Source organism: Bufo bufo, chromosome 2 (assembly GCF_905171765.1).
Source record: "Bufo bufo chromosome 2, aBufBuf1.1, whole genome shotgun sequence".
Lineage (NCBI taxonomy): Eukaryota > Metazoa > Chordata > Amphibia > Anura > Bufonidae > Bufo > Bufo bufo.
The window spans coordinates 612,594,082-612,621,738 of record NC_053390.1 but is presented as its reverse complement, the minus strand read 5'-3'; the positions used below and the strand labels follow the sequence as shown (position 1 = coordinate 612,621,738).

Here is a 27,657-nt window from a genome sequence, read left to right as displayed (position 1 = left end):
AAAACCAGGCAGCAAAATACTTTTTTTTTTTTTTTCACAGACGAACGACGATGACAATAATCCCTCCCTAGCACACGAAACCCTAAGACAATGACACTAAAACAGCAAGGAAAATACTTTTTATCAGCTACACTCACTAACCTACACTGACTATCTCCCCCTAACTAACTATCTGTATTATCTATTTGAGCTAACTAACTATATAATGTCCTTAACACCCTGCACTTGAACCTATCAGCTACACTATTTACTAACTAAGCTACACTGAGTATCTCCCACTAACTAACTATCTGTATTATATAATATATATGAGCTATCTAAGGGTACTTTCACACTAGCGTTTTTCTTTTCTGGTATTGAGTTCCGTCCAAGGGGCTCAATACTGGAAAAAAACTGATCAGTTTTTTCCTAATGCATTCTGATTGGAGAGCATTCCATTCAGTATGCATCAGGATGCATCAGTTCAGTCCCTCTTACGTTTTTTGGCCAGAGAAAATACCGAAGCATGCTGAAGTTTTCTCTCCGGCCAAAAATCCTGAACACTTGCCGGAATGCCGGATCAGTCATTCATTTCCATTGGAATGTATTAATGCCGTATCCGGCATTAAAATTGCTGCATTGACAGATGACACCGGAGAGACGGATCCGGTATTTCAATGCATTCAATGCATTTGTCAGACGGATCAGCATCCGGATCTGTCTGACAAATGCCATCCGTTTGAGTCTGGATTGCCAGATCTGGCAGGCAGGTCCGGCGACGGAACTGCCTGTTTGGAATCCTCTGCCGCAAGTGTGAAAGTACCCTAATATAATGTATGATGACACAGCAAAGCACAACACTCCTCTCTCTCCCTCGCAACTGCAAAAAACAGCAGGAAATGGCTGCTGGGGAAGTTCTTATATAGTAAGGGGTAGGCACCTTTCCTATTGGTTGCTACGGATGTTGCTAAGCTCTGACAAAGATATTGCAATCTTCTCATTGGCCCACAAGCTAGAAGCAGGGAGGGATCATGTGTGCTGGTAAAAAAAAAAAAATCTAATATATAGCTCTATAGTCTAAATATTCACGAATTCTCGAAGTGTCGATATTCGCGATAAAAATTCGCAATACGAATATTCGCACTGAACACTAATCATGATGTCACTGCCTTGTTCCTGCCTGTGTCAAGCTGCCAACAGTGGCTTCTCAGGGGGAATGCTTCACCACTGTATGCAGATGTAACTGCCTCCCAAAAACATGTGGCAGGCTTCCAGGGCAGTTGGCCAGTGCCTGAAATTTGGGACTCTTCCACTGGATCCAGGACAGTTGGGAGGCATTTGTACTGTGTGTGTGCATTATGGAAAGCAGTGTTAAACTATTGGTGTGGGTTTGGTTTAGGCTTTTGAGGGGAGATTCCCTATAATAAAGATAAATGTATAATATTAAAAGTGGTTCTCTGTTAATAATGACATTTTACTAAGTGCCAGCAGCCTGCCCAACTTAGGCTGGGTTCACATCACCGTTATGCATTTCGTTATTGTTTTCCGTTATAACATAGTTATAACAGAAAATAACAGAATCCATGAGACGGAAATCAAAAAGGAAGCCTTAGGCTGCGCTCACACAGGCGAGATTTCCACGCGGGTGCAATGCGGTAGGTGAACGTATTGCACCCGCACTGAATCCCGACCCATTCATTTAAATGGGGCTGTTCAGATGAGCAGTGATTTTTACGCATCACTTATGCGTTGCGTGAAAATCGCAGCATGCTCTATATTCTGCGTTTTTCACGCAATGCAGGCCCCATAGAAGTGAATGGGGTTGCATGAAAATCGCAAGCATCCGCAAGCAAGTGCGGATGCGGTGCAATTTTTTTACGCACGGTTGCTAGGAGACGATCGGGATGGAGACCCGATCATTATTATTTTCCCTTATAACATGGTTGGAGGGGTTAAAAAAAAATAAAAAATAATTTAACTCACCTTAGTCCACTTGATCGCGTAGCCGGCATCTCCTTCTGTCTCCTTTGTTGAATAGGACCTGTGGTGAGCATTAAGTACAGTTAAGGACCTTTGATGACGTCACTCCGGTCATCACATGGTACGTCACATGATCTTTTACCATGGTGATGGATCATGTGATGACCGGAGTGACGTCATCAAAGGTCCGGTCCTGTAACTGTACTTAATGCTCACCACAGGTCCTATTCAACAAAGGAGACAGAAGCAGATGCCGGCTACACGATCAAGTGGACTAAGGTGAGTTAAATTTTTTATTTTATTTTTTTAACCCCTCCAGCCCTATTTTACTTTGCATTCTGTATTCAGAATGCTATTATTTTCCCATATAACCATGTTATAAGGGAAAATAATACAATCTACAGAACACCGATCCCAAGCCCGAACTTCTGTGAAGAAGTTCGGGTTTGGGTACCAAACATGCGCGATTTTTCTCACGCGTGCAAAACGCATTACAATGTTTTGCACTCGCGCGGAAAAATCGCGGGTGTTCCCGCAACGCACCCGCACATTTTCCCGCAACGCCCGTGTGAACCCAGCCTTAAAGAGGCATTCCGTTTTGATCTGTCATAATAGAAGTCTATAGGCAAGCATAACGGATCCGTCTGGTTTCCGCTATGCCGGATGGAAAACACAGAAAAGTACTGGATTCCGTTATAACGGAAAACAATAACGGAATGCATAACGGTGATGTGAACCCGGCCTGAGCTAAGGATTGATACTTAACTGCTCCCTGCTGCTTTGGTCCTCCGTGCTGCCTCCGGCCCCCACAGTGTTTACTTCCAGAACATCATGGGCATGGTCACATTCTCTGCAGCAGCCAATAACTGGTTTCTGCATAGACTAAGCAATAATAAAAAAAGGTACATGTTTAACCCCTACCAGACACAGTCAATTTTCACCTTCCTGACAACCTCATTTTGCAAATCTGATGTATTACTTAATGTGGTAAAAACATTGGAATGCTTTTACTTTACCAAGTGATTCTTAAATAGTTTTCTCATATAGGAATCTACATTCCTACACCACATATTGGAATCTACACCCCTCAAGGAATTTATCTAGGAGTGTAGTGAGGATTTTTCCATGGGTGTTTTAAAAATAAAATGCAAAATTATTTTTTTTCTAATAAAATGTTGCTTTAGCCCCAAACATTTGAGGCCTTGTTTGGTGATTTACAAAGCTTGTGCTGACAACTGCTGAGGCTTTGAGGTTACATAACAAAAAACAGAAACCTCCAAGAACTGACCCCATTTTAGAAACCACACTTTCCACAGGATTTACTAAGGGGTGTAGTGAGCATTTTGACCCCACTGGTGTTTCAAAAATTAATGAACAGCATGCAATGCAAAGTGAAAACTGGAATTTTTCCACAGATATTCCATTTCAGTGCCCAGTATGTTGTGTTCCTGGCATGTGTCGGGAATAAAAAAAAAAGCACCATGTGCATTTGAGGCCCGATGCGGTAATTGACACAGTTTGTGCTAAAAACTATAGAGGCTCTGGGATGAAATAATAAATGAAACCCAGAGATGTGAACCTGTTTTGGAAACTCTACCCATCAAGTTATTAAAGGGTAGAGTGAGCACATATCACAGGTACTTTGCAGAAATTAATTTGCAGTGAAAGTGAAAATTGCATTTTCTCCACAGATATGGCATTTCAGTGCTCAATATGCTGTGCCCATCTGGTGCCATCTGAGAAACAACAGTTGTTTTTGGCGTGTTCTACTGGGTATAGAAATGCCATAAATGTGGATGTAAGCTGCTGTATGGGCACACAGCAGGGCTCAGAAGGGAGTGTCATTTGGCTTTTGGAGCATGGATTTTGCAGGACTGTTGTTTGGGTGCTACATCACATTTGCAGAGCCCCTGAGGTACCATACAATGGAAATGCCCAATAAATGACCATATTTTGGAAACCACACCCCCCTAAGATGTTTATTAAAAGATGGTGTGAGCATCTTGATGGCACAGGCACTTTGCAGAAATTAGTGTTTAGAGGACCATGCAAAGTGCAAATTGTAAGTATTCCACAGCTATGGCATGTCAGTGCACAGTATGCTGCGCCCACCTTGTGCCATCTGAGACTCACACCACTAACTTTAAATTTTTAGGCGGGTTCTACTGGGTACAGAAATGGCATAGATGTGGATATAAACTGCTTTTTTGGTACAGTGCAGGGTTCAGAATGGCTTTTACAGCATAGATGGATGGTTATGGGAGCCTTGTTGCTTTAGCGCAGCCTTTGGAGTATCAATACATCAATTTTTTTTAAAACCATACGTTTTTATTTTTTCCTGAATGGAGCTGAGTGATGGATTATTATTTGCAGGATGAGTTGCCATTATCATTGGTACTATTTTGAGGTACCTATGACTTTTTGATTGCTTTTTATTTCGCATTTTGGGAAGCAAGAAGAAGAAAGTGCAGCAATTCCACCACTGCTTTTAGATTTTTTACGGAATGAGGTGATATTTTCTTTGGTACCATATTAAGGTACATTTGACTTTTTGATTGCTTGATATTATACTTTTTGTTAAGCAAGGAGACCAAAATAATAGCTGTTCCAGAATACTTGTATTTGTTTTTATGGTGTTCACCTGATAGGATAGATAGCAAATATGTCTATTATTTTTTATTTTTTTACAATTAAAAAGTCTTGATGAGGGGAAAGTTTTTTTTTACTGATATTTTTTTTAAAAATTTATAGAACTTTTTAATACTTTTTTAGTTTTTATTTTAACTAAACTGAATCTTATGGTCTGATCATTAGTACAATGCATTGCAATACACACTGTGTAATGCCTTTGTAAGGCTCCTAGTTGCCATAGTAACCATCTGCACTCTACGACTGCATCGCAGGAAGCCAATGGTGATAGAGAAGGTGCCTCTTCCTGCTGTAAACTCCTTAGATGCTACAGTCAGAATTGATGGTCGCATCTGAAGGGTTAAATAGCTGGTGTCAGAGTTGTCTCCATTGCCGGCAGTTACAGCAGGAGCCTGGCAGTCAGTCACAGCAAAGCCCCTTCCGTGATTGAGCGAGCACAGCTCCTGTGCCTGCTCAATCTCTGAGCCAACATTAACCCTTTCACGCATTTGCATGTAACTGTACGTCCAAATTGCAAGTGATTTTCTGCATTTGAACGTCACATCCTGCATTAGTGTCACATCCAATTTGCTTACCGAGGCTGTGACACTATAAAGTGTCACAGCCCCGGAGTCCCTGCTCTCTCGGAGAGGAGAGACACCGGGGGAAGCCAGCAAGGGACCAATCAGAGTGGTCCCTTGCCGGGAAGGTCTCCGATTGGTTAGTCTCTGTAGACGGGGCACCGGCCGTGTGCATTCCGCATCACGGATGTGGGCTCATTCACTTGAATGGGTCTGCAAATTCGGAGATGCGGTGTGCAACGGAACGGAACCACGGACGGAAGCACTACGGAGTGCTTCCGTGGGGTTCCGCGCTTCCGTTCCGCAAAAAGATAGAATGGGTTCAAGTGAATGGGTTCGCGATCCACATGCGACTGGCCCACGGTCCGCAGCACGGGCACGGCCAGCACACGTTCGTGTGCAAGAGGCCTTAGTGTAAGTTTAGCACTGACTATACAGGGAGTGCAGAATTATTAGGCAAGTTGTATTTTTGAGGATTAATTTTATTATTGAACAACAACCATGTTCTCAATGAACCCAAAAAACTCATTAATATCAAAGCTGAATATTTTTGGAAGTAGTTTTTAGTTTGTTTTTAGTTTTAGCTATTTTAGGGGGATATCTGTGTGTGCAGGTGACTATTACTGTGCATAATTATTAGGCAACTTAACAAAAAACAAATATATACCCATTTCAATTATTTATTTTTACCAGTGAAACCAATATAACATCTCAACATTCACAAATATAAATTTCTGACATTCAAAAACAAAACAAAAACAAATCAGTGACAATATAGCCACCTTTCTTTGCAAGGACACTCAAAAGCCTGACATCCATGGATTCTGTCAGTGTTTTGATCTGTTCACAATCAACATTGCGTGCAGCAGCAACCACAGCCTCCCAGACACTGTTCAGAGAGCTGTACTGTTTTCCCTCCTTGTAAATCTCACATTTGATGATGGACCACAGGTTCTCAATGGGGTTCAGATCAGGTGAACAAGGAGGCCATGTCATTAGATTTTCTTCTTTTATACCCTTTCTTGCCAGCCACGCTGTGGAGTACTTGGACGCGTGTGATGGAGCATTGTCCTGCATGAAAATCATGTTTTTCTTGAAGGATGCAGACTTCTTCCTGTACCACTGCTTGAAGAAGGTGTCTTCCAGAAACTGGCAGTAGGACTGGGAGTTGAGCTTGACTCCATCCTCAACCCGAAAAGGCCCCACAAGCTCATCTTTGATGATACCAGCCCAAACCAGTACTCCACCTCCACCTTGCTGGCGTCTGAGTCGGACTGGAGCTCTCTGCTCTTTACCAATCCAGCCACGGGCCCATCCATCTGGCCCATCAAGACTCAATCTCATTTCATCAGTCCATAAAACCTTAGAAAAATCAGTCTTGAGATATTTCTTGGCCCAGTCTTGACGTTTCAGCTTGTGTGTCTTGTTCAGTGGTGGTCGTCTTTTAGCCTTTCTTACCTTGGCCATGTCTCTGAGTATTGCACACCTTGTGCTTTTGGGCACTCCAGTGATGTTGCAGCTCTGAAATATGGCCAAACTGGTGGCAAGTGGCATCTTGGCAGCTGCACGCTTGACTTTTCTCAGTTCATGGGCAGTTATTTTGCGCCTTGGTTTTTCCACACGCTTCTTGCGACCCTGTTGACTATTTTGAATGAAACACTTGATTGTTCGATGATCACGCTTCAGAAGCTTTGCAATTTTAAGAGTGCTACATCCCTCTGCAAGATATCTCACTATTTTTTGACTTTTCTGAGCCTGTCAAGTCCTTCTTTTGACCCATTTTGCCAAAGGAAAGGAAGTTGCCTAATAATTATGCACACCTAATATAGAGTGTTGATGTCATTAGACCACACCCCTTCTCATTACAGAGATGCACATCACCTAATATGCTTAATTGGTAGTAGGCTTTTGAGCCTATACAGCTTGGAGTAAGACGACATGCATAAAGAGGATGATGTGGTCAAAATACTCATTTGCCTAATAATTCTGCACACGGTGTACAGTGCATTGCAATATATGACTATTGCAATGCACTGTATAGCCATCAGGCCCACTGGATCTTCTTGAAAAATAAAAAATAAAAATGTAAATAAAAAAATATAAATTTTTTATTTAAATTTAAATTGTCTTTTCTGATATCTGTTCATTTAAGTCATTAAAAAAATAAAAAAATAAAAAATCTACACATAATTGGTATCGCCACGTCCGTAATGTCCAGATCTATCAAAGTATCATATTACTAATCCCGCACGGTGGACGCTGTAAAAAATAATGTAGAAAAAAATACGGAATTGCTGTTTTTGTCACTACAAGTCCACAAAAAAAAATTAACAAGTGATCAAAAAGACATAAATACCCAAAAATGATATCAATAAAAACTACAGCCCATCAACCCACAGAATAAAATAATCATATAATATTTTCCACAAGAGGAACCCCATAAAAATTAAAAATACTGACAGAATTGCCATTTTTGCCCACTTCACCTTCACAAAAAATGGTATAATAAGTGATCAAAAAGACATATGTACCCCAGAATTATACCAATAAAAACTACAGCCCCTCCTGCAATAAACATGCCCCCACACAGCTACAATGGTGAAAAAATATAAATGTTATGGAATTTAATATATGGCAATGCAAAATATAATTTATTTTTAACACAAAAGTGATTTTATGCTGAAAAAGTAATAAAACACAAAAAAACTACATAAATTTGGTATCGCCATAACCATATTAAACAACAGAATACAAATGTAATGGGCCCTAAACTAATTTCAGCAAATTACATGTTAAAAATCCCAATGCCGCTTTTACCCTTCTGAATGCTGCCATGCCCCCAAACAACGGTTTATGACCACTTATGAGGTGTTGCCGTATTATAAAAAAAAATGCATAACAAATTTTGGGGTGCATTTTCTCCTGTTACCCCTTGTTAAAATGAAAAATTTTGGGCTAAAGCAACTTTATATTGGAAATAAAACTTTATTTTTCATTTTCACTGGCATGTGTTTCTAAATTCTATGAAACACTTGTTGGGTCAAAGCATTCACTTCATCACTAGATTTATTCCTTGAAGGGGGTAGTTTCCAAAATCGGGTCACTTTTTGCGGTTTTCTTTCTAGGAGTACCTCAGGGGCTCTTCAAATGTGACTTGGCACCTGAAAACCATTATAGCAAAATCTGCCCTCCGTTAACAATATGGCACTCCTTTCCCTCTGCACCCTGCCGTGTGCCCATAAAGCAGTTTACGACCACATATGGGGGGTTTCTGTAAATTGCAGAATCAGGGTAATAAATATTAAGGTTTCTATGGCTGTTGACTCTTGTTGTGTTACAGAAAAATTGGATTTAAATGGATAATCTGCCCAAAAAAATGATATTTTAAAATTTCCCCTCCATTTTGCTTTAATTCTTGTGAAACACCTAAAGGGTTAATAAGGTTTGTAAAATCAATTTTTAATAACTTGAGGGGTGTAATTTCTAAAATGTGGTCATTTATGGATGGTTTCTACTGTGTAAGTGTCATGCCCCACTCTGACGATGTGCGGAGGTCGGCCAGGATTGCAGCACGAGTTTAGTGTTTGTTTTGGAGTCGTGCTGGATCCGCGCCTCATCAGGTGCACTGGGTGGAGTCATTAGTTTAAATAGCTCCTCAGCCCAGTGCCCTGAGCGGATTATACTCATCATTGTGGTCTTGGAAGCTAGGAAGGAAGGTTGGCTGTCTGTTCCAGCTCAGGAAGATAAGTGTTGTTTCTAGTTGGTTGTTTTGTGTCATCTATCCCATCCAGGTTCTGTGCGAGCAGGCTGCTCCTATTTCCCACTTCACCATCTCAGGGAATTCAGGGTTTTGTCAGCCCAGGCACGGGGACATCTCAGATCTACCTTCAAGGTCTGTAGGTGGGCTGAGCAGGGCAGAGAAAGAGGTCAGGGATTAGCTAGGAGGTGACCCTTCCCCTGTCTCTCGCCCAGAGCCTGGTTGGGGAGTTATCTGTTATACTGAGTGCACGTCCGCATTGACAGTAAGCCCCACAAAGTGACTTCATAACTGAAATGGTGCTTAAAAAAGTGGGTTTTGGAAATTTTCTTTAAAATGTAAAAATGTGCTTCTAAATTTCTAAGTCTTCTAACTTCCTAAAAAAATAAAACAACATCTGCAAAATGATGCCAACATAAAGTATAAAATATGTAGAATGTGAAGTAATAACTATTTTATAAAGTTTTACTATCCGTCTTAAAAGCAAAGAAATTCAAATTTTTAAAATAGCAAATTTTTCAACAATTTCTGCAAATTTTTGATTTTTTATGCATAAAAGTAAAAGGTATCAACTCAAATTCACCACTAACATGAAGTACGATGTGTTATGAGAAAACAATCTCAGAATGGCTTGGATAAGTAAAAGTGTTCCAAAGTTATTATTACCACATAAAGTGACACATGTCAGATTTGAAAAATGGGGATCCGGCATTTGGGGTTAATAATGTCTTAAGGGAACTCCTTGCCTGCTGCACCATACATGTATGGCAGATCTTGGGAAGGAGATAATATGTAGCATTCCAAAATCTTACATCTTGCTCTGGTGTTCATGATATCCCTGGTCATGAAAGCTGTATAAAGGTTCAAAGGGATAATATAAATAAAGATGACCTAACAACCACCAGAAATAGATATGGACATCATTATCAGGAGCTACTGTTGACCTAATTTTGGGGAAAATCTGTTTCTGGCTTCAGCTTCTGCTCTTATTACCTTCCTTTTAGCTGTACTTTTATTCATAAACTTCTAGCAGGAATAACAGCAGAATGGCCAAAATTGCAGTTGTAAAAATAAATGCTCATGTGAAAAAAGTATTTACTAAGACAGACAAGTGAGGAGTGAAAAGAATAGGAGCAGAAATTGCGGCCAGAACAGCCTTCCTGATAATGATCTCCATGGACTTCTGGAAATCAGTATGTCCTGTGATGTAACACTGACATTTGTACAAGAGGTAAACACAAATCAACAGTGAGATCATTTTCCCTGGGGAACCTGAGGGAACAGTTGTAATTCATAGTCACAACAGGAATGCAAAGTCCAAGGTAACTTATTGATCTATTTGAACAGAACAGACTATTTAGGATGGTTTTTTTTCAAGTGTTTTAGGTGCCTAGACATGAATGGCCTGTAAAGGTGACACAATCAAGTGCAATCTAAGGCCTGTATTAGACCTGCAGATCAGCATTTCAATTTTCATGAAGGAAGCATTTCTTCTCAACAATCCCCTGCTCGTCAGTGGGGAGACCGCTGCAATTAAATGCAGTGATCTCCTACACAGAAGCAGAGCAGTCTTTTGTCCCCATAAAAAATATTTTTTTGCCGGCAGCAAAACTTGATTCGACGGCACAATCTCCCGCCAGCAAACAATGATTTTTTTTAACCTGCTTAAAAATTGCGATTGCCCGATGAACGAGTGTTCGCTTGTTCAATGGATAATCGGCAGCACCTACACTATTCCTATGATCTGGCTGACTATCTCCAGGTCTAATATAGCACTAAGGCAAAGTGTGAGGGACCTCATTGGAAAAGTGGTTGCCTGAACGTGAGTAATCTATTGCATATGGCCACTAATCTGTATTATACATTAATTTATAATATATTGCCAGGGTGTATGTAGAAATCATAGCGCCCCACTCATTATTGGGGGTGTGGGGTGTTGGGGTCATATTGAGAAAGTGGTTTTGGTGGGGCTTTTTTGTGTTTTTTTTAAACATTTTATAAAATTGTATTACATTTTATGTGTAGTATGTATTATGTTTGCTATGTCTACACAAAGCATCTTAATGGTTAAAATGTCAGAATTGGAACTAGCTCCAATCCTGACAGCTACTGCAGTGTGTTACAGTAGCTGCATGTTGTAGCTGACAACATTAGCTGATGGAGTGGGCTCAATTTCTGAGCCTGTAAAATCACAGTGCTCTACATATACATAGCAGAAAGGGTAAACAATGTATATATATGTGTGTATATATATATATATATATATATATATATACACACCATGCATTACATTTTTCACTACCCCTACTTCATGTGGCAGTTCCTTTAAAAGTCTTAACATTTGCACATGCTACTGAGTGCACTTTGGTGCCCCAATGGATTCAAAGCACACTCATAAGTTTGTCCATAACATTCAATATTCCCCAGCCACAAAGCTGGCATGTACCAGGGTTACCAAGCTAACCGAGTCCAGTAAAGCCTTGACCGGACAGTCATTTATTATAATGTTACATATTTGTGGCTCAGTCCCCAGTCCTGGTGCATAACACACACAGTCTCTCTGGACATTGATTGACGGCAGTCAGCGTCACACTCCATGGACTCAGAGGTAAGCGGGCAATGGGCAACCAGATGTTCCCACTCAAGGAATCTCCAGGACTGGAGTAGTCCTGGTCTCCTTGGCGGGGTGTCCTTCCTTGGGCTAGCTTGCAACTGGGGACAACCAGTCTTTTGCCCAAGCCTAACCTCCAGAGACTTGTCCCCTCTATGATCCCCCCTCCACAACTCGCCAACAGCTGGAATTCTCTTACCAGATGCTTCCTGTCAGTTGGGGCTTCTGGGTGGTGATGGCATCATTGGGACATCGCGGAGGTAGTCTTCTGTCGACAGGAACCGTTCTACCAAGTTGACTAGCTGGTTGGCATCCTTTGGGTCCCCATGCCCGACCCAACGTTAAATGTCAGCAGGTAGGGTTCGAAGGCTGTGATCCACCACCACCTTCTCCACAAGTCTGGTTCCAGCCATCTCCTTACGAGGTGGATGAGGTCATACATCTGGGATTTGGCATGGGTAAACCCAAGGCGAGCAAGGATTTCCAATTTCAATTTGGTATAGTCCCGGACATCCTGCTCCTTAAGGTCATAGTATGCCTTTTGCAGTTCAGCTGTCAGAAAGGGAGCAATCACTTCTGCCCATTCCGCAACTGGCAGTCTCTCCTTCTCTGCCACTCTCACAAATACAATGAGGTAGGTCTCAACGTCATCATCGTGTGTCATTATTTGCAAGGACTGCTGCATAGCTCTTCTCACATTCACAGTTTCTATAGGCCTTTCCTCCACTCTGTGGACAGTTCTGGTTTCTCTCAATGCAGCTATTTGACTTATTAACAGGTGATTTGTCTCCTGCTGCCATTGCTTCTTCATGAGCAATCTGCTGCCATGCCTGGGCCTCTTCAACTCTCAGCTTAGCTTGCTGTTGCTGTGCATTGGTCTGTTGTTACTTTGCATTGGCTTGTGCCAGCTGATTTAGTGGCATGCACAGTGGCTGCAGTCTTCGCCCAGGACATACAGGTTTGCCAAAACAATTCTGTCATACCGTTGCCCTTAGCAACTTACCCTTTGCATATCTCCACCAACTGTATGGGATTGTGTACTTGCAGTGGGGTCAGTAATCACAGACTCTTAGACTTCAGGGGTTAAAAGTCCAAATAGCACTTTATTTGCTCCTCAGCGTAGCACAATTCGTGGCATCCAAGTTAAGAGTCACTTGGCTGAAACCGTAGCACAGAACACCAAAAAACATCAAAATAAACACCTGCCTATCTGGGCTCTACCTAGACAGGTCGTCTCTATCTCACAAATACTGCACAGTTCACACAAGGGGAATTAGGCTCAGACAGCTAGCAGGTCAACTAGCTGCAGCTGATAATGATGAGTCATGAATATTCATGAGCTCCTGACTCTCCCCGCCCACCTGCTGCTGATTGACAGTTATTTTCCATATGAATCAGCAGCAGGTGGGCAGGGGAGTGGCTATAGCTCTGAATTAAATATACGCTGGACTCAATGACATCAAGCCGGACTCAAATCAGCTCATTAGCATGCGGCATGCAGCATCTTTGTGTGTATATTATGAGATAACCATCTGTCACACCAGTAAGTGAATACATCTAAGGCACTTTTTAGTAGTTAATAATTGTATATAATTAGTTAGATTATAATCAAATATCCACATGACAGGTTCCCTTTAACTGCATTGTAAGCTTTATTGTTATCATTGTACACATAGGACATGTCATCAATAAGGCATAATAGATTTTTTGTGAATCAACCCATAGTAAATAGACCCTTGTGGCAGGTTTACTCGCGAGGAGAAGCAAGTTTACAACTAGCTGCTCGTTCAGTGGAGGTGAAGCACTGCATTTACATGCAGCTATCACCTCCACAGTATGAGCAGTGGTGTGCTAAGGGAGGGGAGGGGGGCTGCCCTCTCTCTGGGGAGTGCCAGAGCCTAGAAGCAATGAGCGCTTCCATCAATACAGACCAGCTCCCAGAGCTCCGTCGGGAGAGTTCTCCCTGTTCCGCCATTCAGCCTGAAGACACAGATCACGCTGCTGGCCTGTGTGGGAGGAGCCTGCAGCCTGGGAATCTGCCTAAGCTCTGCCCACACAGTGTTGCAGAGTGATCTATGTCTGCAGGGGAGAGCTGGATGTGAGCTTCAGGAATGGGATAAGATGAGTAGTTACTGTGTTTTTGTTTTTTAACACAGAGGCGGCACAATAGGAATTTCTACTATGGAGGGAGCACAGAGGGCTTTACTATTGTGAAGGGGGCACAATGGGCATTTCTACTATGGAGGGGGAACAGAGGGCATTGCTACTATGGATGGGACACAGAGGGCATTACTACTATGGATGGGACACCGAGGGCATTACTACTACAAAGGGGCACAGAGGGCATTACTACTATTAAGGGGGCATAATGGACATTATTACTATGGAGGGGGCACAGTGGGCATTATTACTATTAATGGGGAACAATAGGCATTACTACTGTGAAGGGGACACAATGGGTATTACTACTGTTAAGGGAGCACAATGGGCATTACTACTGCAAAGGGGACGCAATGGACATTACTATTATGAAGGGGGAACAATGGACATTACTATTATGAAGGGGGCACAATGGACATTATTACTATGAAGGGGGCACAATGGACATTATTACTATGAAGGGTGCACAGAGGGCATTACTAATGTGTAGGGTGCACAATGGACATTACTACTATGAACAGAGCATAGTGGGCATTACTACTATGAAGGGGGCACAGAGGGCATTACTACTGTGAAGGAGGAACAGAGGGCATTACCCTGGTAAAAGGGTGGGCATAATGTTATGGGGCACAGAGTGGACATTATTACTATGAAGGGGGCACAATGGGCATTACTATTGTGAAGGGGCACAGAAGGCATTACTACTGTTATTGGGGCACAGTGAGGGCATAACTCTAAAGGGGCACAGAGAGGGCATTACAACTGTGAGGGGGCACAGATAGTGGATTACTACTGTGAAAGGGGCACACAGAGGGTATAACTACTGTGAGGGTGGCACAATGAGGGCATAACTACTGTGAGGAGGGCGCAATGAATAGATAACTACTGTGAAGGGGGCACAATGTGGGCATAACTACTGTGAAAATTGTACAGTGAGGACATAAATACTTTGAGGGGGCACAGTGTGGGCATAACTACAGTGAGAGGGCACATATCTGGACAAAACTACTGTGAAGGTTGTACAATGAGGGCAATACTACTGTGAGGGTGAACACAATTTTTTATATAAGTATTTGGGGGTGCCAAATAAAGGACCCGCTCTGGGTGCCAAACACCCTAGGCATGCCACTGAGTATGAGAACTAGGGATTGCTATTGCAATTGCTTGTCCTCATACAGCTGTATTGTTTCTGGGCAGCAGATCACTGTTCACAAAGCACAATCTGCTGCCCAGGAATGATAATTGACTTGCCTGCTCGAAAGACTGTATCACCCGATGAACGAGACATAATCTGCCTGACAACTGGGCCGTGTAAAACCACCATAAAGGTCTGTTCACATAACATTTTAGACCTCTATTTGATTTATACACCAGGATATATACCTTAACCTTGCCTGAAATTAATGCAATCACCCATCGTTCCAACTACATGGGACTGTACACTGTGTGGTACACAGTTCTTTGCTGGATACCTTTAAACATGCCTCCCAAGTGTCCCTTATTTCGAGGGACAGTCCCTCTTTTTGACCCAAATCCCTCTGTCCCTTTTTCATCTTTAAATGTCCCTCTTTTTGACCTCAGGAATTAATACATAAATGAGCATCAATAAATTTACTAATTTGCTCCTTACTAAATTATCTGTATAGGTATCTGGTTTCTACCTGTACAGGGAGTGCAGAATTATTAGGCAAGTTGTATTTTTGAGGATTAATTTTATTATTGAACAACAACCATGTTCTCAATGAACCCAAAAAACTCATTAATATCAAAGCTGAATATTTTTGGAAGTAGTTTTTAGTTTGTTTTTAGTTTTAGCTATTTTAGGGGGATATCTGTGTGTGCAGGTGACAATTACTGTGCATAATTATTAGGCAACTTAACAAAAAACAAATATATACCCATTTCAATTATTTATTTTTACCAGTGAAACCAATATAACATCTCAACATTCACAAATATACATTTCTGACATTCAAAAACAAAACAAAAACAAATCAGTGACCAATATAGCCACCTTTCTTTGCAAGGACACTCAAAAGCCTGCCATCCATGGATTCTGTCAGTGTTTTGATCTGTTCACCATCAACATTGCGTGCAGCAGCAACCACAGCCTCCCAGACACTGTTCAGAGAGGTGTACTGTTTTCCCTCCTTGTAAATCTCACATTTGATGATGGACCACAGGTTCTCAATGGGGTTCAGATCAGGTGAACAAGGAGGCCATGTCATTAGATTTTCTTCTTTTATACCCTTTCTTGCCAGCCACGCTGTGGAGTACTTGGACGCGTGTGATGGAGCATTGTCCTGCATGAAAATCATGTTTTTCTTGAAGGATGCAGACTTCTTCCTGTACCACTGCTTGAAGAAGGTGTCTTCCAGAAACTGGCAGTAGGACTGGGAGTTGAGCTTGACTCCATCCTCAACCCGAAAAGGCCCCACAAGCTCATCTTTGATGATACCAGCCCAAACCAGTACTCCACCTCCACCTTGCTGGCGTCTGAGTCGGACTGGAGCTCTCTGCCCTTTACCAATCCAGCCACGGGCCCATCCATCTGGCCCATCAAGACTCACTCTCATTTCATCAGTCCATAAAACCTTAGAAAAATCAGTCTTGAGATATTTCTTGGCCCAGTCTTGACGTTTCAGCTGGTGTGTCTTGTTCAGTGGTGGTCGTCTTTCAGCCTTTCTTACCTTGGCCATGTCTCTGTGTATTGCACACCTTGTGCTTTTGGGCACTCCAGTGATGTTGCAGCTCTGAAATATGGCCAAACTGGTGGCAAGTGGCATCTTGGCAGCTGCACGCTTGACTTTTCTCAGTTCATGGGCAGTTATTTTGCGCCTTGGTTTTTCCACACGCTTCTTGTGACCCTGTTGACTATTTTGAATGAAACGCTTGATTGTTCGATGATCACGCTTCAGAAGCTTTGCAATTTTAAGAGTGCTGCATCCCTCTGCAAGATATCTCACTATTTTTGACTTTTCTGAGCCTGTCAAGTCCTTCTTTTGACCCATTTTGCCAAAGGAAAGGAAGTTGCCTAATAATTATGCACACCTAATATAGGGTGTTGATGTCATTAGACCACACCCCTTCTCATTACAGAGATGCACATCACCTAATATGCTTAATTGGTAGTAGGCTTTCGAGCCTATACAGCTTGGAGTAAGACAACATGCATAAAGAGGATGATGTGGTCAAAATACTCATTTGCCTAATAATTCTGCACTCCCTGTATGTGAGAGAAAAAAAAAGTTTTTTATTTACTTATTTCCTATTTTTACCACTTCCCATGAATGTAAGGCACTGTAAAACATGTTAAAGCTGCAGCATATAAATAAGATGACACCTTAATCCATGTAATAAGTATTACTTTTAATATGAATAAGGAATAATAAATGCATAGGGAATGCAAATAATATTGCACCATGTAATCAACATAAGCGATATTATTAGTAATAATAATAGTATACTATTCCACCAGGAAAAACTATTTACTGTATATTGATTATTCTTTGCAGTAATCAGAGGCACATTTATATTTTGAAACATTTTAGTAATCACCATTACACTTAACAAGCGTTTAGAGAATACATTGTTTGACAAAATGCTGAGTGTAACTGGAGTCTACAGTTTCATTGTGCTGACACAGAGCCCCAGGAGAAAGAACGCACTCTGCCACCATAATGCAACATTAGGGAGAGAGCTAGAAGGCTTTTTTATACTGCCCTAATTGGCTGACAAGTCTCAAAACTAGAATCTGCTCATCAGCACAACATTCGAGCTAATGAGCATGTATAGAAAACTATGAATGGAAAACAGAACACAAATCTCCAATTCAGATGATACTGTGCCCCAGAAATATTTATGTTGTCTCATTTCCATATTCATGAGTTGTGTTATGTGTCCTTCACAGTGTCAAGGCATAAACTGTGCAATGCTCAAGTATAACTTTAATCAGTGCAAAATCATTCTGTAAAATAAACAACTAACCTTTAAATAGAGCATCTCATAATGTACTGAACATTTACATATACAATCTTAGGATCATTGTTTAACTATTCCTAACCTATTAAAGGGGTTGTGTCAAAAGCATATTCTACGTTTTTCAAACCAGCACCTGGATCTAAATACATTTGTAATTGCATGTAATTGAAAATCTAATACAGCCGATGAGCTATTCAATAAAATGTATCTGTATAGCACCCCCTGCTGTTTGTTCTTTTCCTTATTTTTTTGTCCATCTCACTGAGCTGGTCGCTCATGCTCTGTTTAAATCTTCAACTGCCACCAGCCATATGTTTTGTTAGAATCTGGTGACCCTAAGCAGTGCCGGGGGTTCATAAATCAATGCACCCTTCATTTTGAACTCTTGCCTCACCAATTTGCCTCAGACCGAGCCAAAGTGGCTTTTCTTATGTCACACCTTACTGGAGAGGCACTGGCTTGGATCAACCCTTTCTGGGAAAGGAATTACCCAGTCATAATGGATCTACAGGCCTTCCTAGAAGCCTTCTGCAGGGTGTTCGACGAGCCAGGACACACTACCTCAGCCGCATCCTCTATACTGTCGTTGCATCAAGGATAAGCCCACTGAGCTTGACTGGGAACCTATTCAGGCTGCATCACCCAGCCAAGTGCAGTAGAGAGGGCCGTCTGCTAGGGGAGCCAAAGTAACTCTGTATTATGCGCTTGGGGTGTACTAGCCATCATTAGTGTTTCCATTCTGTGAATATGATCTACTTCTAGGCTCCATTTCATGACCAGAGGGACAATAGTGGCCAATGATACCATCTAGACATGCCATGCCATGCCATGGATAGTTTATAAGCTCTAAGGAAGACCCTCTGCCACTCCGACAGACTAAGGCCCAATTCCGTCTCTCAAGCAATGGTGAAAGAGGAGGCCAAGGGTTTGGGTGTGTTAAAAAGAAGAATGTAAAGTGATGAGATAACATGCAAAGGAGGGGAAGAGTTCAACAGCAGGGATTCAAAGTCAGTTCTGGGCATTTTAGGAATCCCCAATGGAAACTTTGTTTTGAGGAAGTCTATTAGCTGAGCGCATTCCATCCAGGACAGCATCCTATTCGATTATGCCTCCTGAAAAACAGCGAGTGGAGGTAAGGAGGAGTCAGCAGTCATCACTTGTGTCAGACATGTCTGATCCGAGGAAGACCAAGAAAGAAAGTGGTCCCTACCCTCAGCCAGAGGGAATATCGGGTTATCAAATAAGGGAGTCTTAAGGCCAGGCCAATGAGAGAGACCCTTATGACTAAGGAGCCTCTCCCATAGCTGCAGAACACACAATGAAGTCAGTGGGGGGGGGGGGGGGCGGAGTGAGGGGGGGCCAATCCAAGGATGAGATCCAAGGGAGGGACCATTGAGACAATGGACTGGACTCATATTACACCTGAAAGTCTGGAAGACTGGTCCCTCCAATGGTTTTCGGATGAACAAGGATTGAATGGCTATGCAAATATTCTAGTCATACTCTGCAAACTTTTGAAGAATGCATTTGGTACAGAGATCAGTATAGTCTGGTAAAGATAAAGAAAGCGTGGTAAGATGTCCATCTTAAGGACATTTATCCGACCAAACCAAGACAGTTGTGGCCTATCATAGGATTTAATGTCCCGCGTTCTACACTGCAATAATGGTAGATAATTCAGTGTTTACAAATCAGATAAATTAGGAGGAATCTGTACCCCAAGATATTGGCTTTCTGTTGCTAGTGAAAAGAGAAGTTAAGTTTTAACTGCGTAATACAATAATGGTCGATAATTCACAATTTAGATTTTAAGAAAATCACTGGGTCAATCCAAGTCAGTGACCCAACCTTTTTTATCAGGGCCAGTGTCACTAGTTCATGCTGCCCTATCTGCCTTGCTGACAGATCATCTTCAGCTTCAGTTTTCTCTATTTGGTTGAATTCATATATTTGTGTATATTTCTGAGATTTGTTGCAGAAATGTCTGTGAATGTCCCATTTTTCTGAATGGGGCTTGGAGAAATCCATGTGATTGCCACCATGACAACCTCATCCATATTTTTTCAACTGACTTCCAGATGCAGAAATTTCTGCAACACATCTACTGCATGCAGGGGAAATTGGAAATTTTAAATAGTCTTAGAAAAAAATCTAAAATGGAACCTATGCAAGTAAATGGAGACATACTTTAATAAAAGCGAATTTATTGCCTTAATAAAATTGTGCAATCTCTTAGGTTTGCCATACATATCTGATATTTGATAGTTGTTGTGGAAAGCTCATTTGACTGACAGTTATCTCTCCTCCAAACTACCCTCCACCTCCTAACCCCTCAGGCAAAAAATGCATGTGTCCTAAGCGGGGACAACGCCGCTGCCAAACACCTCTAGTAGCAATTTACATTCCCTGAGAACAAAAGGATTCTGTAGTTGACAGATACAAGTCACGGCTGGAGGAATTATTTATGGCAATCTGAGCTGGACGGAGAAGAAAAAGAAAAGTGAACAATCAGAGATGACATGACCAAGTAATGACTGTACTGTCATTATTTATTTGGTGCGCAGAGTGTCTGGGTAGAGATGGTATTTACCATTATACGGCCATGGTATGGCGGTAATTTTGGTGTTTGTATAGTGGTTTCTAATCAGTGTCAGCATGGTGGTGTTCAGCCACTATGTGGTGGTAATTTGTGCTCATGGTATGGTGGGATTGGTTTTGGTTTATTGGATTTTGTTCATAAATAGTATAGTGATAATAATTACCAAATTTCGAGCAAAAAATAAATAACCCTTAAAATACAATATACTTTATTTTACCTTCTAAAACACACTTCCCCAATAATTATCACTTACATAGCGTATTTGTCACGGGGCACCAAAGGCACACTCGGTCTCCCATCAGCCGCAGACCTGCTGCTTAGCTTCGGGAGCGACGATCTGTGTTTGGCCTCGTTCCCAGGGCAGCTTTGCTAGCTGGGAGGCTCCCTGCTCCTAGGTATGCCTTGAGTGCCGAGCTGATCACTCGGTGCTCGACTTGTCTGTCTGTCGGTCATGTGGCGCTGGCCACGTCACATGACCCTCAGACCCCACTATAAATACAAGCAGCCTGCTGGCCACAGGTTGCCTGTTAATTCTAGGTTCCTGGCTATTTGTTGGACTACTGAATACTCACCTGATCCTGTTCCCTGACGATCCTTTGCCTGCTGCTCCTGTACTGCACATCCCTCCTGGTATTGTGACCTCGGCTCCCACCTGACTACTCTTTGCAGACTCCTCTGGTACTTCTCTACTCTCCTGGTATTTGACCCCGGCTTCTCCTGACCATTCTTTGCTTAACCCTTTCTACTGCGTAGCTCTCTTGGTTCTGACCCGGTCCGTACATGTTTCGTATTTTGTCTTGTCTGTCGTTCCTGCACATATCCGAAGTAAAGGACTGTCATCCAGTTGTCCCCTCTCATCAGGACTCGTGAGGCAAGTAGGCAGGGCCAGGGGTGAGGGTGGAGCGCAGTGGTCACTATCCTTCCGCCTGTGTGTGTGTGGACGTGACCGTTACAGTATTATTTGTTAACTGTATGACTGTACTATTCAGAGTTGTATTATCATATACATCTTTATTATTATTATTTATTATTAAAGCGCCATTAATTCCATAGCCCTGTACATATGAGAAGAGGTATACATACATAATACAGACAATTGCACTTATCATAAACAAGACGAGTTACAAACTGGTACAGAAGGAGAGAGGGCCCTGCCGGTGAGGGCTTACAATCTACATGGTTTATAGAAAACTAACAACGCTACTGGGTCTCATGGGGAAAAGTTTGGGGGCGCGGAGTCCAAAATTTGGAAAATTCGTAGCAGATCTGTATATTAGAGCTGCAGATTTGCGGTAGATTTTACCATTTTCATTGCAAAAGGTGTATGTAATCCATGGCATAAATCTGCACCACAGAAGAACAAGTTATCAGCTAATTTGATTGAACAAACTTTTCACAGGGTGTGTGTAATGCTAATGTAACGATAAAGTCAAACTGACGGCCAGCAAATGCGGCGTACCAGACACACTTTGAACACCCTTGAGGGTCGGGGTACTCTTCATCCTCCTCCAGCAGGAAAGGGGACTTTGTCCGAGCCATTTCCAGGTGTCAAATAGCAGGGTGGCTGGTGGCTGGGCACACCGGCTGCAGTTGGGCAAAACCCCAAAGTAAATACCGTGACACTATGCAATGGACAATAGGGAATCACGTGAATGGTCAGTAAACATAAGCACAAGAACCAGAGGACAACGAAAACCAAAGCCAGAGTCAATAACCAGAGAAACCACTCACCAGATGTCATCAGATCCAGAACCAGGAAGTAACTGAATAATCAGCAGTGAATGGGGGAAAAGATCAGGTTTAAATATCCCTCCACAGATCACCTGACAGTGGTGAGGTCACACCCAATCTCCACCCTCAGACCAGGGAAGCACAGGCGAGGTCTGAGAGTGTGCAGAGGAAGGAACCTCCCACCCCATGTCCAAATCAGGATACATGACAACAGAGGTTCGCTGGCAACAGCTGACGCTAGGGGTTCCGACATCCCGGGACCCCTGACCAGCGTCAGCTCTGGGAATGACGGTGCCCTGTCTCCCAGCAGTACCAAGATCCGTAGTGGATCTCAGAGTGACGCGCGCGTGTAAAGCGCAAATCTTTACTAGCTCCGCCCTCCGAGGGTGACACCCCACCCCTCGTGGTAAGCGAGGGGTGAAGGGGTGAGGGATGTCTCGCCGGAGGGCTGGAGACCCCCTGGGAGAATGAGAGACACGTCTTCACTTGGTGACATGCTTCCTGTGAGACTGCGTCTGTCTCCCTGGCTGTCTGACAGTGTTGATGACATTTTTTTCAAATCTCTTCCACTTTACTGCTACTATAAATACTGCAGATTTTTCTCACATGTGACTGGATATATAACTGTATTAGAACATTCAGTATAAGGATGAGTTTAGACATATTGCACATTGATTCTAGAATTATAGTTGTGGAATCTGCACTGATATTTTTGCAGCAAAGTTTTTTCTAAATCTAGAGCATAACCTATCTGTTTTTTGCATGGGCCCACTTACCAGCAAAGTTACCACCCCTAAAGGTTTGCTGACCCGGCCTACTTTTGTTTGTCTAGCTTTCGATTTCTTGTTCAGAGCCACTTTATTTTCCAGTCTACCCCTACCCATTCAAATTTGTGTAAATGTGTCAATAAGGCACTAATTAATACTACAGATCTGAGGGCATTGCCTACAGAGAAGTAAGACCAGGCTTTTGAAAGGGCCTCCAACCTTTACTAAGTGATGGCCCATCCTCAGGATAGGCCATCACTGGCTGATCGGCAGGGGTCTGACAGCCTGCACACCGCCAATCAGCTGTTAAGGTGCAGCTCCATCACTGAAAGTCAGTGTGGGGACTGCACAGTCAATAGTAGTGTAGGGAGCTCATTGCTATATCAATGGAGCGCCAAAGTTCTGCTGCCAACTGGTGATGGAGCTATGCCTCAACAGCTTATCTGCGGGAGTGTAGGGTGTTGGACTCCTGCCGATCAGCTAATGATAGCCTATCCTGAGGATAGGTCATCACATAGTAAAGGTTGGACAACCACTTTAAAAGGAATCTGTCACCACCTACCTCCCTATCAAACTGTTTGTATAGACACATAGCTGAGGTTCACCTGATTAATAGCTGTTTTGTGTTTGTTTGTTTGTTTTTTGTTGTTGATCCAAGGCTTTGTTCTTGAGTAGTGAGACTTTTTTCTTAATATGCGAATTAGGCCTTTGATCATTACACACTACACTGCTGTACAATAGATGGTAATGATGTGATCCAGCCTGTGATATGACATAACTCAGCAGCCTGGCAGGAAACCTCACCAATATGTAGTATATGCAAGTGCCAGAGCATAGTGTATAGTGAGGCCCCACTCCCTCTTCTCCCTAGGCAGTTCTGCAGTGGTGGAAACCAGTCCTGCTCACATTCTAAGACAGGTGGCTGCCATTTTAAATAATTCACTAAGCACCTCTTTAATACAGAAATATGAATGACAAGACATTAAATCTTGTTTTGCTGCTTACTAAAGATCTCTGCAATGTAATAAAATACAACATTAAGATAAGCTTTCTCTACACTAACAGGTTAATCTGTCTAGAACATTTCAAGAGTACATTTGAATAAGAAAGCAAATGTTATCTTTGAAATCTTAACACTTAAAGGGGCATTCCCATTTTAGACATGGCGGGCATATCGCTAGGATATGCCCCCATTGTCTAATACCTATACTGAGAATGGAGCGGGGAGCACTATGGCTGGAGGACTCCAGATTTCCCGGGGTCCGTCCACCACCAAGCGCTAATCCCCGCCTCTCCCATAGAAGTGAATGGGAGCGTGCCGCGCATGCGCGGTCCATGCTCCCGTTAATTTCTATGGGGCAGACGGCAATAGCCGAGCCAGCACTCAGCTATTTTGGGCGGCCCCATAGAAATGAATGGAAGGCGGCTGCGCAGTGCGCTCTCCTTCACTTTCGGGGCTCCGTTCTCGATATAGGTGCCGGTCCCACCGCGATATGCCCCCATTGTCTGAGATAAGAAAACCCCTTTAAGGGTGTTTAATCATTTTACGCTTCAATCAATTTGATTTATTGAACCTGTCATCAATACTGTACCGGAAGATTCTTCCAAAAAAAATGCTAGATTAATCCTTATTTATTAGCTTTACTGAAAAATTTATACGAGAATATTCTCAGAATCTGCAAACATCTTCTGCTCTCCTGATTCATAGTGTAACGTACTGTACATATAGTCCTCACCTTTTTTAGATTTAGGGAATACGTGTTACATATTTTACCACTGTGTCAGTTGGCTTAGAGAAAGCCTGTAAATCCCCAGGCAGCTTTTTTCCTGGTCCGTAGTAAAACTAAAACTGAAAGACTTTGCCTGCTGCTCTGATGTTTATTCCAACCTGCATAAAAAATGCATTGGACTTAGACTTTAAAGTCTTTAAGTAGCCTTTGCTATGTTCATACAAGCATCTTAAAACTCATATCATTTATTTAGTGAGAGTTCCACAACTTTCTTGCTTTGAATGTATCTCTAATAGAGTGCAAAATAAAACCCATTTACATAAAATAAATTCCACTGAGTCTATCTCTTAAATGCTGCCATTGACAATGCTTTTGGCTCATAGTTTCCACCAGGCAGCTTTCTAATAGTGATGAAAATCATCTACAATGTCTGTATGTCTTAAGGTCCCTTTACGCGAGACGTCGATCTAGCAGATTGTTGGGAAGGAAGCGTTCCTTCCTGACAATCTGCTGATCGCTAGCAGAGGAGACTGGTGCATTTACATGCATCGATCTTCTGCCATCGCTCTTCCCCATACTGTCTCTTGCTTTCTGGCAACAGATCGCGTTTACACAGCGCGATCTGCCACTGGGAAACGATAATCTTTTGTGCTGCACAAAAGATACAATTACCAAATGAACGAACGTTTTGCTCGTTTATCGGGTAATCGTCAGTCCATTTACACCGCCAGATCACCATTAACGAGCATTACTAGTAATGCTGGTTAGTGATGATCGTTTCAATTGTCGCCTGTGTAAAGGGCCCATTACTGACCAACAGCGGAAACAGTGATTTTGATGTCCTATATGATTACTTTAATGGGAGCTCAGGATCTGAGTAGTTGTCATCAGGACTACTGTAGTAGTTATACAGGTTGACTGGATCTTCAGCATCTTGGAGCACACGATAATGCTATTTTTTCACATTTAGCATTTGGAGACTACCCCATAAATAGCTTTTGGGAAGCTATGTTTTGGTATATAGGTGTCTCTACAGGTCCTTTTCAAAAAATTAGCATATTGTGATAAAGTTCATTATTTTCTGTAATGTAATGATAAACATTAGACTTTCATATATTTTAGATTCATTACACACAACTGAAGTAGTTCAAGCCTTTTCTTGTTTTAATATTGATGATTTTGGCATACAGCTCATGAAAACCCAAAATTCCTATCTCAAAATATTAGCATATTTCATCCGACCAATAAAAGAAAAGTGTTTTTAATACAAAAAAAGTCAACCTTCAAATAATTAAGTTCAGTTATGCACTCAATACTTGGTCGGGAATCCTTTTGCAGAAATGACTGCTTCAACGCGGCGTGGCATGGAGGCAATCAACCTGTGGCACTGCTGAGGTGTTATGGAGGCCCAGGATGCTTCGATAGCGGCCTTAAGCTCATCCAGAGTGTTGGGTCTTGCGTCTCTCAACTTTCTCTTCCCAATATCCCACAGATTCTCTATGGGGTTCAGGTCAGGAGAGTTGGCAGGCCAATTGAGCACAGTAATACCATGGTCAGTAAACCATTTACCAGTGGTTTTGGCACTGTGAACAGGTGCCAGGTCGTGCTGAAAAATGAAATCTTCATCTCCATAAAGCTTTTCAGCAGATGGAAGCATGAAGTGCTCCAAAATATCCTGATAGCTAGCTGCATTGACCCTGCCCTTGATAAAACACAGTGGACCAACACCAGCAGCTGACATGGCACCCCAGACCATCACTGACTGTGGGTACTTGACACTGGACTTCAGACTCTGGCACCTTGATTTCCGAATGACATGCAAAATTTGCTTTCATCTGAAAAAAGTACTTTGGACCACTGAGCAACAGTCCAGTGCTGCTTCTCTGTAGCCCAGGTCAGGCGCTTCTGCCGCTGTTTCTGGTTCAAAAGTGGCTTGACCTGGGGAATGCGGCACCTGTAGCCCATTTCCTGCACACGCCTGTACACGGTGGCTCTGGATGTTTCTACTCCAGACTCAGTCCACTGCTTCCGCAGGTCCCCCAAGGTCTGGAATCGGTCCTTCTCCACAATCTTCCTCAGGGTCCGGTCACCTCTTCTCGTTGTGCAGCGTTTTCTGCCACACTTTTTCCTTCCCACAGACTTCCCACTGAGGTGCCTTGATACAGCACTCTGGGAACAGCCTATTCATTCAGAAATTTCTTTCTGTGTCTTACCCTCTTGCTTGAGGGTGTCAATGATGGAGTTTCTGGACAGCAGTCAGGTCGGCAGTCTTACCCATGATTGTGGTTTTGAGTAATGAACCAGGCTGGGAGTTTTTAAAAGCCTCAGGAATCTTTTGCAGGTGTTTAGAGTTAATTAGTTGATTCAGATGATTAGGTTAATAGCTCGTTTAGAGAACCTTTTCATGATATGCTAATTTTTTGAGATAGGAATTTGGGGTTTTCATGAGCTGTATGCCAAAATCATCAATATTAAAACAAGAAAAGGCTTGAACTACTTCAGTTGTGTGTAATGAATCTAAAATATATGAAAGTCTAATGTTTATCAGTACATTACAGAAAATAATGAACTTTATCACAATATGCAATTTTTTTTTAAAGGACCTGTATATTAAAGCAAACATCAAGTGCTGACCCAAATCTGTCTGTATCTATGCACCATGGTTTACAGTGGTTGACCATAGCAGGTTGCTACTTAACCCTCCTCACACCTACGGTTACATAAGGTTTCTGCGGCAACTAGTGGCTGCCGATAACCTCAAGTCTTGTAATCTATTAAAAGAAGAATCCAGTAGATTCTGATCCTGATTCTGACCCTAACATTGGTTTTGTTACTGGATGGTCCTGTCTTGTTTCACTATTATCATGACCGGCGTGCCGATCACATACGTGACGCAAAGGGAAGGAAATGGGAAGGCCCTGTCCAAGGGAGAGGGAAAGGTGGTGACCCCTAACTCACCTTGAGGCTGGCACCTGACTGCCCTGTCGTCCCTAGACGGGTTCCTCACCCGTACGCCGATCACGTGCCTAAACCCTGGCTTTTCCTAAGATGAGCCCTACGTAGTGAATAGGGCGGTGGGAACACTAGTCCGCACCACTAACATTCAAGGAAAACACCAAGGAGAGGACAGACAATACAGACAAAACATATAAT

General features: G+C 42.4%; 1 long non-coding RNA gene across 1 annotated transcript; it reads right to left on the bottom strand.

Annotated features, from left to right (window-relative positions):
- Positions 1-623: 623 nt before the first annotated feature.
- Positions 624-24,696, bottom strand: LOC120991716. The gene is made up of 5 exons (XR_005776777.1): positions 24,685-24,696; positions 19,970-19,975; positions 17,445-17,450; positions 15,080-15,090; positions 624-803 (listed from the first exon to the last, which is right to left on the bottom strand). It is a non-coding gene; the product is annotated as an uncharacterized LOC120991716 (long non-coding RNA).
- Between the last annotated feature and the right edge of the window lie 2,961 nt (positions 24,697-27,657).